Below are 19,128 nucleotides of genomic sequence, written 5' to 3' on the forward strand. Positions count from 1 at the left end.
TTGGGCCGCCTTATTTAAGCCTTCGATTTGGGCCGTAATGGTGTTCTTGAAAACTTCCCTGTCTGCTTGAGCCGACGTCATTTGTCTTTCTACCGCCCATTCTAACTTTTCTTGTCCCTTTATAAGGTGTTGTATGATTTGGTCCATCTTCTGTTGCGGGATGGAAGGGGGATATCCCACTTCTGACACCAGTTGTGGCGTGGGATCAAGAAGAGACCTAAGACCAGTTCGGGGTAGGTAAGGTTTTATTTTGGAAAACGTCTTTTTATGTCTGGTTGTCAAGGTGTCTCTCTGAAAAGCTCTGGGGTCCGTGATGGCGTCTGGTTATGGTCTTGTTTCCAGATGGTTAAGAAGCAGACTTCAGGGGATTTTCCGTTCTTCCTAACTCCTAGTTGGATTCCGCCAGGGAAAAGAAACGGGTACAGATCGTCAGGATATGCATCCTATCTGGACTGTCCCACAGGGAACCGGGCAAGTGCAGGAGACACCCGTGCTAAGGTGCTAAACACTTTATTAAACGTGCGAGGGTGCAGAGGCGTGATTACTGGTGAGAAGGGGTATATTTACACGGTGAGGACAAAGAAAGGTTGGGCAGATATTCTGGCACACACGCGGCTACGGTTTAGAAGAACCCCGTCTTCCTACCCAGCCCGCCAAACGCTGCCGTACCTGTTGTAGCCACACTCCTCCCTCGGGAGTGTGGCACGGCGATTCACGGATCCAGTGGCCTCCTGGCTTACTTCTGTCGGCCTCGGGTTCGCCTCCAAAAGCTCTGTTCTCTGCTCCTCCGGGCCGCTCTCCCACTCTCGATCCTCGGTCGGTGACTTCACACGCCAGGACATCTTCTTACGCGTTTTTACCCCTAGGAATCCCGCGCCGTCATCAGGGGGCGGAGCTGCGTACTCGTGTGTCTTCCAGTTAAAAGGCCGTCATCCAATTCGTCGGCTTGTTCCCAGGAACAGGCTTCTCCCCTGTTCCAGTCATGCTGATAATGAGGCAGAGAGGGGGAGGACGTCAGTTCAATACGCCACCACTCAACATTATCCGGTTCTTTTCCTCCCGTCCCCTGCCCAGTGTTACAGTGACCTTAATGCTGCAATTTGCATTTCATTACCATCATTTGCTTACTCTGGAGAATCTCCAGGGTGTAGGAGGTTTGCTGTTCCAGAGTTCTTTCTTCAGCTTCTGGGCAGTTATCACTCTGTGGCGATCTGTGGTCCTGTTTCTCTGCTCTTCTTGTAGTAGCTCTTATCAGAGCTTCATCCATCCGCCAACGATAATAAGATGCCAGGCATCACCCAGCACACAACACAGACTATGTTGGGCTGCGTCGGCGCAGTTAGAGCGAGGATAAAGTTCTCCGGACCCATCAGGCTGTGAATGTAACCTAAGGGCTTAAGATGAAATGAAGAGCTTACCTCCTTCCTGAGTGGCTCTAGACTGCTGTGTGCAGACCCGGTAGCTGGCAGCACCCTGGAGTATGTATGTATAAATCAGATTATGTTGGAAGTAACCTGCAATATAGTGGCAGGCAGCACCCTGCCATAGAGTAGGGTTTCTCATAGTGTTTTAATTACTGACACATTAATGGAGATTTGACACATTAATGGAGATTGTCTTTTAACAGGCAGAAGAACAACACTGACCGTACATTTTTCTGGGTTTGTCTTTAAAATGACGTACACATTAGGAATGGCATTTCGTTCTGCTGGAATAATAACACAAGTTATCTTGCACTCTATGTTGTTGCATGAATTGTAGGCTGCAATAAATTCCATGTTTCATTCGAACAAGCTTTCTACAGGGCACATACATGATTTGCTGCTGTAGAGAAATAATGCTCCTGTGTACTGTGGCAGACTCAGAAATATTGAAAAACTTCATGATTTCTCTTTCAGTACTTCCTAGTAAAATCTTTCACTTTTTGACTCCTACATTTAGCAGAAACATAACTTAGTACCATTAAAATAGTTGTGATGGGGAACATCCATGTGGGGTTAGGACTGGCTCGACCAGAGAGCATGCTGACTTGGAGGAGTATGGAGTTGACCACATTGCCTGGTCCGGTGTGGAACCAAGCCAGCGATGCTTTGCTGCAGGCTCATTTGCCCTGATAGCTGGTCAACAGTTTGAGGAGGAGGAGGAGGTGAAGAGATGGCTAAGTGTGCCATGAGGCTGGCAGTTCAGTACATCCCTGAGAAGTGAGCTTTGAGTCATGTAATGTTCCTCTTATACCACGTGCAATTCACCCTCTCCAAAGCCTCAAGAATTCCTGGGTGTGAAGTGCGGCTGTTTTATTGATTGGGTGCTTGATAGTTTTCCAGAAACTCATGTTCTTGATTGTTCATGTTTGTCAGTAGTTAATTAAACACGCCCAAGGGTTTTATCTCTTCAGTTGACACAAGCTGCAATAAAAGTTTCTTTCTTGTTGCAAACAAATATGAACGGCTGATGAGCCTCTGTCTGTCAAAGAATGGAAGGGCTGGGGAACTGTCATTCATCTCACTGCTAAACAGAGCAGTGTCATGCTTCATCCTCACTCAGGCCTCTGATTTTGACCAACATCGCTTAGAACACTGGGACTTTATAACCCATCCTTTTAATGAGAAAAACAAAACTACAAGTACCATAAGCAATAGTGGTGGAAGGTGTCACGCATGACCTGGGGCAACATCGATTCAGCACATCCAGTTCCATTTTTTAAGTATTTGACATAATATTGAATTTATAACCTTTGTTTTTATGGTCATGAGTCACCAGAATACTAAAAACGTCTTTTATTTTCAGGATCAATTAAGTAATGGTCACCAGCTTGGAAGCTCTGTTCATTCTTCAGTATTTGTCATTGATCTCCACGTGTAGCTGGTTTGGTTCTGCCCCCTGCATCGTTCCCGATAACTCGCTCAGGTAAGGAGCTTGTAGCAGCAACATGATAACCCCATACTCGTCTGCAAGAAGTGCGCTCTGAGGCAGGTATCCGATCATTTTTGTGAAACAAGCAAGCGCCAATATCTGCTATGTACATTTGTTAAAATAAAACACAATCAAATCACAGTATACTGTTCCGGAGGTTCAGTCCCAGAGTCATTATCTGTAACTGAATGCAGACACCCTAGGAAGCAGGTGCTTTTAAGACAAGTTGCGTTCACTCACCTGATGGTGACATGCTTCATTATTGGGCTATACTCCTCACCATGCCGGCGCTACAATGCCTGGCGGGCACCACCAGAGGGCACTTTGTCGGAGATCTTTTATTAAGTATGCCGGATGAGCATCGTAGGACAGAGGATGTTGTGTCATAAGATGTGAGATTGGTGAAAGCCTGAATATAAGATCAACTATCGACCAGTTGCCGCAATATAGTTAATGTGATCATACTGGTCCATGTTGATATTAAAAACAGTGGCAAAGAAACTGAGGAACTAATGGCCCCTATCACTGTGTAAAAGTGTCCATCACCTATGGACCTGCTGGTAAGCTGGGGTCTATACTTCAGGTCAACGTTTTTCATGCCTTCTGTAGTCATGGAGCAATCTGTTGGCATTTCATCAGGACCAATTATGGGAAAATGGGTAAACGTGACCTAATCTTCTCCACAGCGTGAGGAGCTCTGTAACTCAAAGCCCTGCACCGTGCATAGGTGATAAGGTGCCTATTAACATCTTACTGCCACAGGTGAGCGCTGTCTAACAGGGTGCACTAGACACGGTAACCCTCCTAAAATTCAGGACATACTGACTTATCGAATAATGAGGACGGACGCCGCATCAGAGGGCAACTGGTTTGAAAAGCACATGCTTCCTAGGGTTCCTGCGTTCAGTTAGAGATAATGTCTGTAGGACTGAACCTCCAGAACAGTAATACGGTGAGTTGATTTATATGAAGAATGTGTATACTGGACTGTCATTTTCCTCAGCATCTTTTGTGCCATGTAAAATAAAACACAACACACTGGGAGGCCAACAAATCTATCATACATTTAATGCAAAAATAGCAAAAGGCCAAGCAAACTAACAAGTGACAATTGTCTTTGCAATGGACGAGAGCATCCACCCTAAAGCAAGTTGGAGTATATAATGCTAATGCTCCCCATGTATTTTTATGCACTTTTCTCCTAATACAAGTCAATGAAACATGAACACGTGATAGAAACAGTTACTAAAACAACACTAATGAGTAGGAGGCAGGATCTTCTCTCGAGAGGAATGTGATGAGTCCGTGAGGTGCAGATAAAAGATACACAGACAAGCTGCAGAATTCACTGTTTCTGGAAATAACACTTCTGTTTGACAATATTCAATTTACTACAAGATGCAGGAAAGTGTGCAGATGGACATCACTAAATAAAATGGTTCTGGGCCCTAATAGAATCATGTAACTTTGCAGGCATATTAAGGCGAACAGTCACATCAAATTAATATAAGAATATTGTAATTTGGTAATGTAATATATCAATGCAATTTGTGGCTTTCATGTGTAACCAGTTATCTGTATTAAAGAAACCAGTATATCCAGTTATGCTTCCTCAATTCCTTCTTCTTAGAGGCCACCACTGCTGCTATCCAGCTGTATTCAGCAGTGCCTCCTGTGACCTGGAATCCTGCATTTAATCAGTACCCAAGGTCGTCAATGCTTCTAGCCAACTCCAGTGACTGGTGCCACTCACACCCCCACCACCCTTGTTCCTGTTATTCTTTTAGCTAGCTCCAGTCAGTAGTGGCCCCTTGGACCTGTATGTAAGCCTACTAGTCAGCTCCTGTTTGTACTGGCCCCTGGGACCTGTTATCATTGTAGCCAACTTGAGTCATTATTAGCACCTTGGGACTAGTGATCATACTAACCAGCTTCAGTCAGTATTGGCCCCCTGACACATATTATCCTGCTAAGTAACTCCAGTCAGTAGTGACCCCTGTACCTTAAATCCTGCAAATATTCAAAACCAGAGGTCAACTCTGCTGCCAACCAGTTCCAGTCAATATTGACATGTATTGTTACCCTGCCTGTAATGAATACCAGAGGCTAGCGTTGTTGCTAGCCAGCTCCAGTTACCAGTGCCCGTCACATATTATCCTCAATAGGATCAATGCCCAAGGCCTGTGCAGCTGCTAACCTGCTCTAGTCAGTAGTGACCTCCCAGACCAGTTATTCTGCATATAATCAGCAAGGCTTCAGCCCTAATAGCACTCACCCCCCCATCCCTGTGGTATATTAGCGATGTAATTTATTTACTTACATCATACGGTAGGTACCGCACTATATCACACGATCCCAAAAACAAAGAAAATCAAAATTTGCCTAACCATTCAGCACTCCACCTTGTCAAAAATAACCAAATCACTCCAAGCACCATCACATGGCACACTCAGCCACAACATGACAAGATACCACAGCAGGGATTTGGGGCCATTAATCCTCTGTTCGAGGCATGTATGCTGTAGATGCGCATGCTTTGCATAATCCTGCCATCTTGTGTTGGGTCCGGATGTTTGCAAGGTGTTTCATTATTACCCCTAGATTTATATTCCGGCGTAAAAATTACCTGCACCACTTAACAAATCTCTATTAGTTTCATCCCCTCTGATACTCTCGCTCTTTGCTCTATTTGTTTCCAATTGTGATGGCTTAGTTTCCACCTGTTTATTACTTTCCTCCACTTGCAGCATTTCTAAGGACTGAATTTTCCCATTCTCTATCATTTTTATACTATCAGCTTGATTGTTTAGGCATTTATTTTTCATAACTGCTTGTACTTCCGATAGATCCTTATTAAATAGAGGGTGAAAGGGTTTTGTTGGAGACATTTGTTAACCCTCACCTTCACAATATGATATTTGGTCATGGTTATTTGCAGTGTTCAATCTCACTATCTGATGCATTTGTATTTTTTATACTTTTAGAAGCTTTATTTCTTGCTTTCCGTTGTTTTTTCCTCTGTCTTTTTGATAGATGAACGTCCGGAGCTGCGTCTGTCAATGTTGATTGTGTCGAGCATAGCTCTATCACTTCTTGATCTTTTGTTTTATCATCTATTTTTTCTTTAACAACAACAGTATTGTCTATACATTTTATTGTACCTTTAGAGGGGCAGTCGGTCTTGATGGTTTGAATTCCCACATTAGGAAACTTCACTTTTACATCGTCCATTATTGTTTTTAAATATCCAGAATGGTAGCTAGTTTGTTAATTAGTGGGGCACAACTACACTCTGCATATGTAGATATTGGCTGAGATTGTGCCCTTACTATTAGATTATTTTGCCTTGTTATCTTCTGCTCAATTCCGGTAACAGAGGATGCCGTAGCGCTTAAGAGATCTATTTGGTCCTCCTTTTTGTTGGACTGATATGTTAAAGCTTCCAGAGTTAATTGAGAGGTTTTGAAGAATAAATCCCAAATTACTCCCGCGTTCCCACTTCCTGGTACCTGAGTACCTGGGCTATGGTGTTGCCCATTTATGAATGATAGGTCCTTATACTTCTCTTTTTGTGGTCCTTGAAAATCATGTCCCTCGTCACAAGAATGAATGAATTGTGGACTACTATTCAAAACTTCTTTTTGATACGGAGTACTCCAACGCTGCAGAGTTTCTGGGTTGCTGTTGTATTCATCCATTGTTCACTTACTCCTTGCTTAGGGGATATAATATTTGTTCTACTCAGTGCTTTAGTTGGAAAATGAAGATCACATGGATTAGTTAGCATAGCACCGGTTGGATCTTTCATAAAAATCAAACTTTGACGGCGACTTTCCCAATTTCCCAAAATGTATGGACCTTAGATTATTTAAAGTAGTGTATGTCACCTGCCTGTTTTATTTTAAACGTATCTAATATTAGTGTTTGTTGTATTTTTCTTTTCCTTTTGATAGGAGGGAAAGGTGGCCGCTCCTTTCCTTACCTCATAATAAGGTGAAGAAGTCTTGCTTCTTTCAGAAAATCAAACGGGCCAGTGACAAGACCAACGGGTGCCTTGATAGGACAAAAACACCTCCAAGGGAAAACACCCCCAAAGCACACCTCAGTACTGAATCCGTTGGTACTGCTGGTAACTTATCAAATAAATAAATTAATTAATCGATTGATTAATATCCGGGTTCCGGGTAGGGCTTTCTGTAGTCTAGGCATGCAGAGTAATTCAGGGGTCGAGGGGTGCTTCAACAGGGTCACAGTCTATTGTCACTTTCCCCTTTGCATAATTTCACAGATTTTTTAGTACAAACTTATTACAGACTCCAAAGGCTCAGCGACTTACTGACCGATCAACCTTAACTACTCGCCACACGCCACACACCTTGCCACTTTTCACTCACCACTCACTGTTCATTGCTTGTTCTTTGCTATTCATCGCTGTCAAGAGTACAAGGGAGAATGCTGGTAATCCTTCAGGAGCAAGAGCGGGATCCAGAGCCAGCCACACTACAGACGGCAGATGTAGGCACTTCCCTCCACTCCTCAGCTCAGCTCTGCTCAATGCTTGGTATATACGTAAAACCAGGCGACATGCCAAGGCTCTTCTGTGCTCCTCTGTGCTCCTCTGTGCCCAGCAGCAGCCGGCTCACCAGCAGCACCGCAGGCCAATGCTCCTTTGACCCCTGCAGCGGCCACCGCACCAGCAGCGCCTTAGCACTTCGGTGCCGGCAGTGGCCGTTCCTGCCCTCGCAGCAGATCCAAAAGGGAGAAACCTGCGGGAGCGGGAACCGGTCACAAAACAAACCCAGGCAGTCATTCCAGGCTCCGCTCTGCTTGCTTATGAACTCCGGTTCGGCCCCCTCGGCTCTACTCGATGCGCTCTGCACTCAAAGCCGAATCACAGGACGACGATGACTGTGAACACCAACAGAGGGAAGAATTGTGTGTTCCCCTAGTTTTTTTTTTTTTTAAACTTTATTTTTTCAGCAAGATGAACAACATAATCCCCCCCAAAATTGGCATAGTTAGAAAGAAAATACAGGTGTACACAGTTCATTGTCCCAGTATGGCTCCAGCAGGTGCAGATATAACAGTAGATACAAGAGTCAAATCCTCGGGATGCAAAGCAATCATAGAAACTGACATTAAGGAACCTTGTGCGTAGTCATCAGGGCATTACCCCAACACCAGCTCTCCCTCCCCACCTCCAGCCTCCCCGTCCTCAGGCCCCGACTCCTCAGGGGAGAACAATTCAGCACTGGTTGCATCGGAATCGCTGCCAACTGACCCCACAGCGCACATCATACGCCAGGCGAGCAAGTCCTCCTGCAGCCTCTCATCCTTACGCGTACGCTGCATGTGTGTCTCCTCAGCCAATGTCCATTCCCCAACATCCCGAAGCCACAATGACATGTCCAATGCCCTCTGTTCCATCCAGGTAATAGCCACTCGTCTCCTAGCCAGCACCAAGAGCAGCTGCAACATTTTGTATGATAGGTTCCTCTTCCTAGGTTTGGGGACCAGGGCCAGCAAGCAGTGAAGCGGGGTCAGGTCAATACGCAGGCTCGTGATCTTTCGGATGTGGACTACCACTGCCTTCCAGAAGTCTCCGACCAGCGGGCACTCCCAAGCCAGATGGAGAAATTCGTCTCTGACTGTACCGCATCTAGGACAGGCATCCAATTTATCCGCGGCGATGCGGTGTAAAGCAACTGGGGTCATGTAAGTGCGATGTACAAAATTGAAATGGGTCGGTTTGAAACGTGCATTACACGACACCTTCCTGGTAAGTGTCCCTATTCTTTTACATTGTCCCGGGTCCAAGGCGACCCCTAGATCCGCTTCCCATGCCGCTCAAGACGGGGATATCGGGGGGGCCGAATCACATCTCATAGCCGTATATAGCCGCGTTATCAGTCGCCGTCCCCTGACAATAAGATATTCAAAGTAGGGGACACCTGGGGCGCCTCCAGATATTGTGGCCAGGTCGCCCTCGCCATGTCCTGCAGGCCTCTATAATGGAGATACTGTCCCCCCCGTGAGCCCAAAGGCCTCCGTAGCCCTCTCCAGGGTCACGAAAGAGTCGTCCGGGTACAGGTCTGCCAAAGTCTCACAGCCACCCTCACGCCATTCCCGGAACGACATGTGTTCCTCCATCAGCGTCACCGGTGCCAATATCCACACCGGTAGCTCCCTATGAAATGGGGCCCGCCTCAACACCCTCTCCACAACTCGCTGCCAAAGTCCCGCAGTGTGTCGAACAACATACGGCAGGGATTCATCCGCTCCTCTACCCCGCATCAGAGCCACCTGTAGCGTCCTCTCATCCGCTCTACCCGCCAGGAGTCGCAACTCCCAGTTGTCTGTACCCGCGAACCAGCGCGTGGCTGGCAGAAGTTGGGTCGCATAATAGTATAGGTCGGACCTCGGGGCCTCTAGACCCCCCTCTTCCCAGCGTCTGACAGCCGTGCGTAATGCAACCCTGCTGCGCCTGCCCGCCCAAAGCAAGGAGGTGAGCAGCGTATTAAGTTTGTTGAATATACGAGGGGGGAGAGGGCACAGGGTATTCTGCAGTATATACAACACTCTTGGCAACATCACCATCTTCGAGACGGCCAACCTTCCCATGAGAGAGAGTGGGAGCGTATTCCAAAAGGACACGGACTGCTGTAGGGAACTGAGCACTCGGTCGGCGTTCCGGGCCAGCAACTGCTCATCGGACACGGCCACTTGGATTCCCAGGTATCGGAAGGCCTCCAGTTCCCACCTCAGTCCCAGGTACGGGAAACCCACTCTGGGGTCCTCACCACAGCCCGCAAGGGGGAAGATCAAGGACTTCTCAGGATTAAGGCGCAGCCCAGAAGCTGCACCAAAACGATCCAAGTGCCGTAACAGGAGCGGCAGCGACTCCCGGGGGGAGGTCAGGTAGAACAGCGCGTCATCGGCGTACAGCGAGACCAAGTGCACAGTATCCCCCACTTGTATCCCCCAGGGGGCCATCTTCGCTCGGAGCGACACCGCCAGGGGCGTAATCGCCAGTGCGAATAGGAGCGGTGCCAGGGGGCACCCCTGACGGGTGCCCCTGCCCAGTTGCCACTCCTCCGATCGGGCCGCCCGAGTCTGACCCTGGCCGTAGGCGCACTGTAGAGAATCTGGATCCAGGCGCAGAAGAAGGGCCCCACCCCAGCCATCCGAAGCACCTCCAAAAGGTACCCCAAGCTGACAGTATCAAAGGCTTTAGCCAGGTCTATCGACACCAGGACCGATCCTCCCTATCTCGCACTTCATGGAGAACGTGGTTTAAGCGCCGAAGGTTCATGGCGGTGTTGCGGCCCGGGATGAACCCACATTGATCTTGATGGACTAAGCGCGCCATATGTGGCGCCAGCCGGGTGGCTAAAATCTTAGTGAGGATTTTTGCATCGGTGTTGATTAGAGTGATAGGCCGGTAGGCCGCGGGATCACAGCCATCCCCTCCCGGCTTCAGAAGCATGCAGACCTCACCCTGTTGCATGGTGGGTGGGAGTGTGCCACGCTCCAGCGCCTCATGGTAAACCTGCAGGAGATGGGGAGCGAGGGTATCCGCAAACGCCTGATAGAACTCTGGTGGAAAACCGTCTCCACCCGGCGTCTTAGCCGTCGGTAGGGCGGCCAACGCCACTCTGACCTCCTGAAGCGTCACGGCAACATCCAGTTCCTCTGCATCCTCCCCAGAGAGGGTCTGGAGGGTCAAACCTCGAAGGTATGGCTGATACGATGCCTCCGTCACTAGGGGGTCCGCTGTATACACCGCCTGCAGATGAGTGCGAAGCACCGCGAGGAGGTCCGACTCCGAGTGTACCAGGTCCCCAGCGGGGTTTCTCAACGCCACTATCCGTGCAGGTGCCGATTCCCTCCGAAGAATCCAGGCCAACAGGCGGCCCGATTTGTCCCCTTCACGGTGGAGTCGCTGGCGATATCGGCCGAGAGTAAACCTATCCAGCCGGGTAAGGATATCATGAACGCCCTCACGGGCCATCCGCTCAGGGTCCAGGTCCGACCCATCCGGTTCCGATAAGGATTGACAGTGGCAGAGGCGCTCCTCAGCATACTTGAGCTCCCGGAGCAGCTGTCTCCGGACCCCATAAGTCAAAGCCAAAACATGCGCCCCGCACAACCGCCTTGAGAGCGTCCCATTTGGTCGCATAAGGCATGTTGCTATCTCCCCAGTTTAGGTCCAAGTAGGTACGTAGGATCGTCTCCACATGTTCCCTTCCTACCGGATCCTGCAGGAGATCCCCCGGCATCCTCCAGGTCCGTGGGCGGGAGGACTGGTCCACCCATTGTACTACGCACGTTACGGGCGAATGATCAGACAAAAACCGAGCCAGATGGGTGACCGATAAGACAAGGGATGCGCCGAGATTGGCAGCAAGGACTCTATCGAGCCTACTATGTGTATTGTGCGTGGGGGTGTAACAAGTGTATAGTTTCATTCCCGGATTACCGAGGCGCTACACATCGACAGCACCCAGGTTATCCATCACCTCCCGGAGACGCGCCGTCATCCGCGGTTTCGTACCCGCGCGGGGAGGATGCCTGTCCAGCAGCGGATCTAGTACACAATTAAAATCTCCAAACCAGAGGAGGGGGGCATCTAAATCTGAAACAATAAGCTCCTGTAAGTTGGAAAAGAAACTCGGGTCATCTACATTGGGTGCGTAGGAATTCAACAGCAGGAAATCCCTCCCATCCAGCTTCACCCGTAAAAGTATATATCTGCCCTCAATATCTGCCTTGGCAAACTGAACCGCCAGGGGAACCCCGGGTGCCACCCAGATCAGGATCCCCCTAGCAGAGGTAGAGAAGGAGGAATGGAACATCCGACCCCTCCACTTCTTTGCCAGCTTAAGAGCACCCTCCTCATTCAGATGCGTTTCCTGCAAACACGTCACAGAGACTCCATGGCGGCAAAGAAAGGACAGTACCCTGTGTCTTAGTGCAGGAGCCCAGTCCACGCACGTTCCAAGTTAAAAATTTGTATCCCATAAGCACTGGCCATGGCCATCCGGGCAACCATATATAGCATCTGCAAGCAGCCTCCCAGGGGCTCGAACAACGGTACACTCGATGCCAAAAACAGTTTCCCCCCATAACTCCCTCCAACCCCACAGTCCCCCCAACCACTCAAACTCTGAAGAAATCCCCCCCTCCCCCACCCACGAGCAGGAGTAGCGTAACAACAAAACATGCCACCCAGCCCTCCCCCTGCCAGTGCCAGGACGTACACAGCCACCCCATTCACCCCCCCACCACAAACAACCCCCCCCCCCCCAACCCCCCTACCGAACCCAGCAAAGAGTAGTTGCACTCTCCCTGGTGCGATCAGTGCAGTGTAGGTCCCGTTTGAGGTGCCGGGTTTTTAGGAACCCGGTGGTGCCAGGGGGTAGCACCCGAAGACCTCTGAGTTCTCCCTTGTTCCGGACCACAGAAACACTGAGTCTTCTAGTTACCGTCAAAGATCAAGTTTTATTGGTAGCTACCAAGTAACACGTGTCCCAGAAGTACACCACACGGAGAGTAGGTTCTCGGGAGACTGTTCGTTTTTACAGAACCAGCCGTCTCCTTATATGCAAAAATAATAGCTGCAAGCAAGAATTCCTGAGTTTATGATATGGCTATACACATATTTCTACAATAATACAAAGAGCGAAGTCATGTAAGCAAGCCCATACTTTAGATGTCCAGTTCGTTGATAGATTACCCAGTTAGGCCTGGAACTCCCATCAGATATCGATGAAACCTCAATAAAGAAAGGTACAACCCAGTCATAAAACTGGCCATAAACAAGGAACGTGGACAGGTGCATGTTTGCAGAAAGCATGGTCTGTATGTAGTGAATGGTTTGTGGAATGTTATGTATTGATGCTATCGTATTCGGCCACTGGGCGGGGAGCTGCTAAAACAGGTTTGGCTTAAGGCAATGGAGTCAGTTGGGACAGGTCAGGGGGAAGTCGCGAAAGGTGGACGTGTCCTTTTTGATCAAGCTCGACCTTTAATTGACTTAACATGAGGGCAAGATGCAAGATGGATGCCGTTCACAAAATGGAGTTTAAGGGATGGGGACGGAAACTACGATTTTGGGGAGTTGGCAACCCTCGATTGTGACGCAAATACATAGGAATGATGTCCTAATTATTATCGGTTCATAGACGCCAAAATCGTCTTGGTACGTTGAGATTTTGTGACACGGGTATTGGACCTCGATATCGGGAGAACAACAGGGTCCGGATTTTTAAGAACCACAGACCCTCCTTTTGCCCTCATATAAGGCAATAACTCATGCTAATCTGAGTCCAAATCGGTATGAAGAAATTCGTGGAGATGTTGCTGTAGCATCATTCTGTTACTCAGCTCGTCCTGGGACACAGGCTTCCGTACACACGAGGTAGCACAGAGGCCACATAGTGCAGGAGCACACTGTATACACAGGCAAAACATGAACAGAAGTGCCAAGATCATCCCAATGAAGATCAAGGTTTTCCATCCCCAGGCAGTGATCAGCTCCCAGAACCACCCCAGCAGGGACCAATCCCCTTTCTCAACGTGAAGGGAACCAGATATTTCGTGTAGTTTGGAGATGGCCTGGTATACTGTCGGTGCGTTATCAGGGATGAAAATGCAACAACTGGATTGGATGACTCTACACACACCACCACGATCGGCGAGTATGATGTCTAAGGCAATTCGGTTCTGAAGGGTCATAAGTCGATCCGACTGAAGCTCGGTTGTCAGATTGCCAAGTGCTCCGGCCGTCGTAGTCACGGCGGATTCAACTATCCTCGATAACTGGCGAATATTTCTGCTGTTCACCATAGGCCCCCAAAATGGCAGAAAACCCTTTGCGAAGTCAGCAAATTCCTGACCCGCGGTGTCGTCTTTACTCACGACACCCCTAGCGGTCCTTGTCCGATGGTAATCTGCTCTGGCCGTGCAGGTGGGAGGCAGCAGAAATGAGATAAAACATGTACCTGAGAAGTCAGGGGGCAACCACGTGTAGGCTTGGTCGTGGCAAACGAAATACGTGCCTTTGGCTGCCAAAAGTATAGGGGAATACAGTTTTGCTCTCGCAACTAGAGTAAAGTATCACATAAACAGTACAATGACTGGTGAGTATTCAAGGAAACAGAAGCAGATTCTTTAGTGTGTTCTTAGTCACAGCAAGAAGATGGTTTATTCTCTCCAGACTTGAGGAATGTCATACAAAGCCGACACGTGTTTCGTCGTGTACAGTTGAGTCAACACGACTCTTCAGGGCTGGTGATACAAGAATAACATATGCAAATTCAGTAATGCGTCTTATCGTTGTGACATACTGCAAATGGTGACAAGATGTGCAGCCAACATGCAGTTGTGGCGTGCGTCTGAGTTCGCACATGGTGGTCGTGTATGGTGATGACGTTGAAGATCTGGGAAGTGTGCCACCCCAAGGATGTGGGTGGTTACCCTTGGGTGGCGGTGCACAGACGTGAGGTCCTGTGACATAACGCTTGGGTGTGTGGTCACACTTAACACATACACGGTGATCTTGCACTCCGAAGGTTCGTGCGGTGGTGAAGCATCCAATAGAAAATTATAATGGTGAACTATTGTGTGGGGATGTTGGTGATGGACTATAACGGTAACGTGATGTGGTTTGGAAAGGGTGTTTATCCGTGATATATAAAGGCAAGCAAAAATTCAGTTACGGCGCAAAGAAATCTCTCTCTACATGATGGATTAATTACCTTAGGGCTCGGTTCAATCGTAATGATTGACATTAGGTCTGGACTTATATTCATGTGCTGTATGGTTATATAGGAGAGAGACTAAAGGAGAAAACACAAAAAGGATCATTAGGAAAGCATTCCAAAGGGGGATGGCATCTATTCAGTATAATAGATGGCGGACAGTGGATGCGGTATTCTTACCACTGGTTAATCCATATGTGACTAATTGGAAACGATATGTTCCATAAAGATAGTCACGTAAAAGGTACTTATGTCTTGGTAATCTGCCTTATTAATTGCGAGATATCTTCGAATTTAGATACTCTATTTGAAAAAAGACAGCAAAAAGAAACGAAGAAAAGTCACATTGGTTCAAACGGCTAAAGGCGCGGTGTAACAAGGTGCTTTAAAAAAACATTACATCTCGTGTTGACGGTGAGCCTAAAGAGGCTTGAACTAACGGAATACCTGACTACTGGTGTGTGTCAGGCGGTAGCTGGGAGGGGATCCATCTGATAAAAGGCTCGCTAGAAACGGGTGCGTTTCTTAAGTGGCGGTGCGCTGCAAGGGATAAAGGAAAAGCATGCGCACAGGTTAGCTCTAAGAAAGCCCAGTTCTGTGGGCTTTAAAACATACATTTCTGAAGGAAGGAAAATGACTTATAGTGTGTCTTTCATTCCCGCTTACCCGTGTTAAGGTATCCCTCCTCCTGTGGTTCCCGGTCGTCGTCTCTCGGTACGGACACGTGACCAAATGGGAGGGGTCGCTTTATAAGAATGATAGACATCAAGGATGTCAAAGTGATAGGTGGCGAGAAAAAGGTGCGCCATCTTTAAATGGAAAAGGTATATGGCGATATATGCAGTTCTGAGATGTTATCGTCTCATCAGGACGAGAAGAATATAGTATGACAAAGGAACCCACAGTATATGAACCAGCATAAAACGCATGTCTGGAGTTTATGGGTAAAAAGGTCGCAGGGGTTGCTGGTTAGGACTCGTGGATGTCGAAGATGTCGAGGTGTGGGAGGACTAGAAATCGACGCCATCTTCGAAAGGAAAAAAGTACAAGGAGATGTATACTGGCTCAGAAATAGTTCTTCTCACCAAGGATAAAGTGGTGAAAGCGAAGCAGTAAAAAGTAAATGGTCTATAGTGGGGGGCGCGTCAAAATTGACTATATGGGCGTAAAAATTCCGATCGCAGTACCTGAACGAGGTGATGATCGAAAATTGAGTAATATCAGCAATTATGTTGACGCATGCTCAGTGGCCAGTTGTGCTGTGAGGTGAGCTGAATGAAAGTTCTGATGGCCCCTAGAGTGAAGGTGCCCCACTATCACCACTTATTAGTGAGCTTTCCATTATTCTAAACAGATTCAAAAAACATTTATGGTCTAGGTTCTTACATAGTATGGTTACTTAACAACATTAGACCATAGTATGGGTTAAAAACATTACATGGTACAGTATCTCAAGAAATCATGTGTCAACACAGTACAGACAGTCGGTAACTTAATTATCTTCCTGGAGCATTATGAGCATATCTAGCGGTGTCTGTGTTTAACACTGTGAGTTCCTAAATGATCATACATCAAAGATTCAGTTAGTCTTTGTAAAAGAAGGGTCCCCAGGACGGCTGGTTAGTCGCCCAAGAAAAATTGAAGCTCAGGATCGTAGTTGAGCCCATGTTCCACGCATTGTAAACGCATGATCCATGTGGCCTCCCTGCGTCTGAGCTTCAGTTCGCGGTTGCCCCCTCTGATATCGAGGGGAATCATGTCTATCCCGAAAACACGTACTTTGATGTCATCTTCCAGTGGTTGACATTACGCTACATGTAATGCTACCGGGTATTTGGGGTCTCTCTTCTGAATAGCTCTTATGTGTTCCGAAATTCTTTCCTTGAAAGTCCTGATGGTGCTGCCTACATAGATCTTGCCACAATGGCATTCTATAATGTATACTACGAATTTGGTCAGACAAGTGATGTTATGTTTGATTTTGTAGATAGCTCCATCAGGGCCTGTGAAAGTTTTAGTGCCATGTGTGCCAAAAGTATAGGGGAAGTTCGGGAAGCAAATACATATGTTTCCGTTCAAATGCTCTTTCCTAACTGTGCTGTGGGGTCCCTACCAATACCCTGTGAGCATAAGTGACCTCGGTGGGGCACTATCCAAACTGGGCGGGATTTCCTTGCTGCCTGGCTCTTGATCAGGTAAACCCCATGTTTAGTCACGTTCCAACGGGTGTAGGGACTGAGTTCATCTTTGGGGATTGTCAGATATGTGTCGATATCCCTACTCATATTTCTTATCCCTGCAATCAGTGCCTTGTTACTGGAATCACTCGCAGTGGAACGGGTCGGGTATGGTTCTAGGGCAAATAGGAACATGGTCTGGAAAGCCCACAGAGAACCATAGTAGCTGAATGGCAAAATGAAGTATGGGATCCCCTTATCGGTTGTGTGTGGCATGAGTCCACATATCCAACAGTTTGATGTGTTCATTATGGACTGGTGTTGGTGTAGGAGCTGAATGAAAGAGTTGTTTACAAATTCGAGTCTTCGGGCAGACTCGTGTTCAGGTAGAGGGTGAAAGTAGTGTGGAGAAATAGTGGGAGGAGGTGGTGTCTGGGTGTCATTCGAGAAGGTAACTTTAAATACGAATAGAGTATAACCAGTAAAAAACACAAGTATGCTACATAACATTGAAACACATAGTATCAGGAATCTTCTTTTGGACAGTATCGTGCATAACTGTTTTCCGAAGTTCGTGAGTCTGATAGGTCTCTCTACCCTTGGAAACTCCATCCTCTAGTTGCTGCCCGCGGTGGTTTATTGATTCTCCCAGGGAGCGCGCTCTGCTCAGTCCGGGGTAACTCCCGTGGACCAATCAGAACCGTGGACCTAGAACTTCCCAGTTGCACTCCCCAGACTTCAACCACGACCCTAGCAGCAGAACCGGATGGCGGTTCGAAAAATCAAAAATGAGCTAGTTCCCCTGGGACGAGAGAGCTGAAAAATCTAAAAATAGTTCTTAGGGGGAAAAGGAAATCACATTAGGTCAATCGTTTATTAGTCTCTTTGTTTAGACCGCAGGTCGTACCGTCGTTTCCCAGGTACGGTGTGGTCTTCAAACAGCGTCTCAGGTTCGGTAGTGTCCAATTGCATAGATGGTGACACAAGTCCTTGTAAAATATGATCACTCTCCTTTTCGGTACTAGTTTCCTTCAAACGTGCATCGCTGAAAGGGATGAAGCGAGGTACGGATTCTGTCTCAGAGTCGGCAAGTCCTTTGTTGACCCACCGGTCATATGGAAGGGGTAGAGGGACCCGTTTACAGTGGGTCCCATGTACCCAGTTCTTCTTGCCTTCCACCCGAACAGCAGATCTCGTTGAAAGCAGCACTAGGTGCGGTCCGGTCCACCTCGGCTGTCCGTTGTTGGTGCGCTGGAAATTTCGCACCAAAACCCACGAGCCGGGTTCGATGAGGTGACCTGGATCGTCAGAGGCTGGTGGAGAGGAACTGTGAACCTGTTGGTGTAAAACACGCAATTTAGTTGTCAATTCGCACAAATAGTCAAGCAGTACGGGGTGTTCTATCTCGCTTAGTTTCTTGGGTCTTGGCACGCCCCAGACGTTGGCTGGGCGGCCAAACACGATCTCATGGGGGCTAAGTCCTAATCTGGAGTGGACAGTCATCGTGGTTGATAAAAGTGCTAGAGGCAAGGCGTCAGGCCATTTAAGACCTGTACTGGCTTGGATCTTGGCTAGTTTGAGTTTTAGAGTGCCATTGTAGCACTCTACTAGTCCAGCTGATTGGGGGTGATTTGCAGCGTGGAATTTTTGGTGGATGCCTAAACACTCACACACTCTCTTCATCACGCATCCTACGAATTCACTTCCGTTATCACTCCAGACAATTCTAGGCATACCGAACCTCGGGAAGAACTCTTTGACAAGGGCTCTGGCAGTTGATAAGGCGGTGTTGTCCTTAAGGGGGGTACGCTTCCACCCACCTCGAAAAGGCGCAAACAACAACGAGCACGTACTTTAGATTGTTGCACTTCTCCATGTGGATGAAGTCGAGCTGCAAAACCTCGAACGGATACGTTGGAGGCGCAAAATGACCAGCTGGAGTTGGGGTTCCCCTACCGGGATTGTACTTCAAACACACCATACACTTTTCGACCACATTCTTTGCATATTTTGGGATATTGCTATTCTGCCATACTGGGGCCAATAGTTTACATATTCCTTTCGAACTGATGTGCGCAATTCCGTGAGCCATCGTTACTACTGCAAGTACGTATGCATTAGGTAGTAGCCATCGCTGGTGTTGATAGTTCGACCCAACAACCATTCGCATCCAATCTACCTGTGCTTTCTCTCCATTCATTCACCTCGTTCTCAGTGGCCTCGGCTTGTATCGATTTTACGCTTTCAATGGTGTCCTCACACATTCCTACATCAGC

At 47.8% G+C, this 19,128-nt stretch overlaps 1 protein-coding gene across 11 annotated transcripts in view; it reads left to right on the top strand.

Annotated features, from left to right (window-relative positions):
* The window catches only part of LOC144754962 (uncharacterized), a 225,443-nt gene that overhangs the window by 12,935 nt on the left and 193,380 nt on the right, over positions 1-19,128 (top strand). For all 11 annotated transcript variants that reach the window (XR_013594886.1, XM_078643369.1, XM_078643541.1 and 8 more), the window contains one exon: positions 2,788-2,907. The gene's annotated coding sequence lies outside the window, so the exon portion shown is untranslated. The remainder of the gene's footprint in view (positions 1-2,787; positions 2,908-19,128) is intronic.

Source organism: Lissotriton helveticus, chromosome 1_1 (assembly GCF_964261635.1).
Source record: "Lissotriton helveticus chromosome 1_1, aLisHel1.1, whole genome shotgun sequence".
NCBI classification, from domain to species: domain Eukaryota; kingdom Metazoa; phylum Chordata; class Amphibia; order Caudata; family Salamandridae; genus Lissotriton; species Lissotriton helveticus.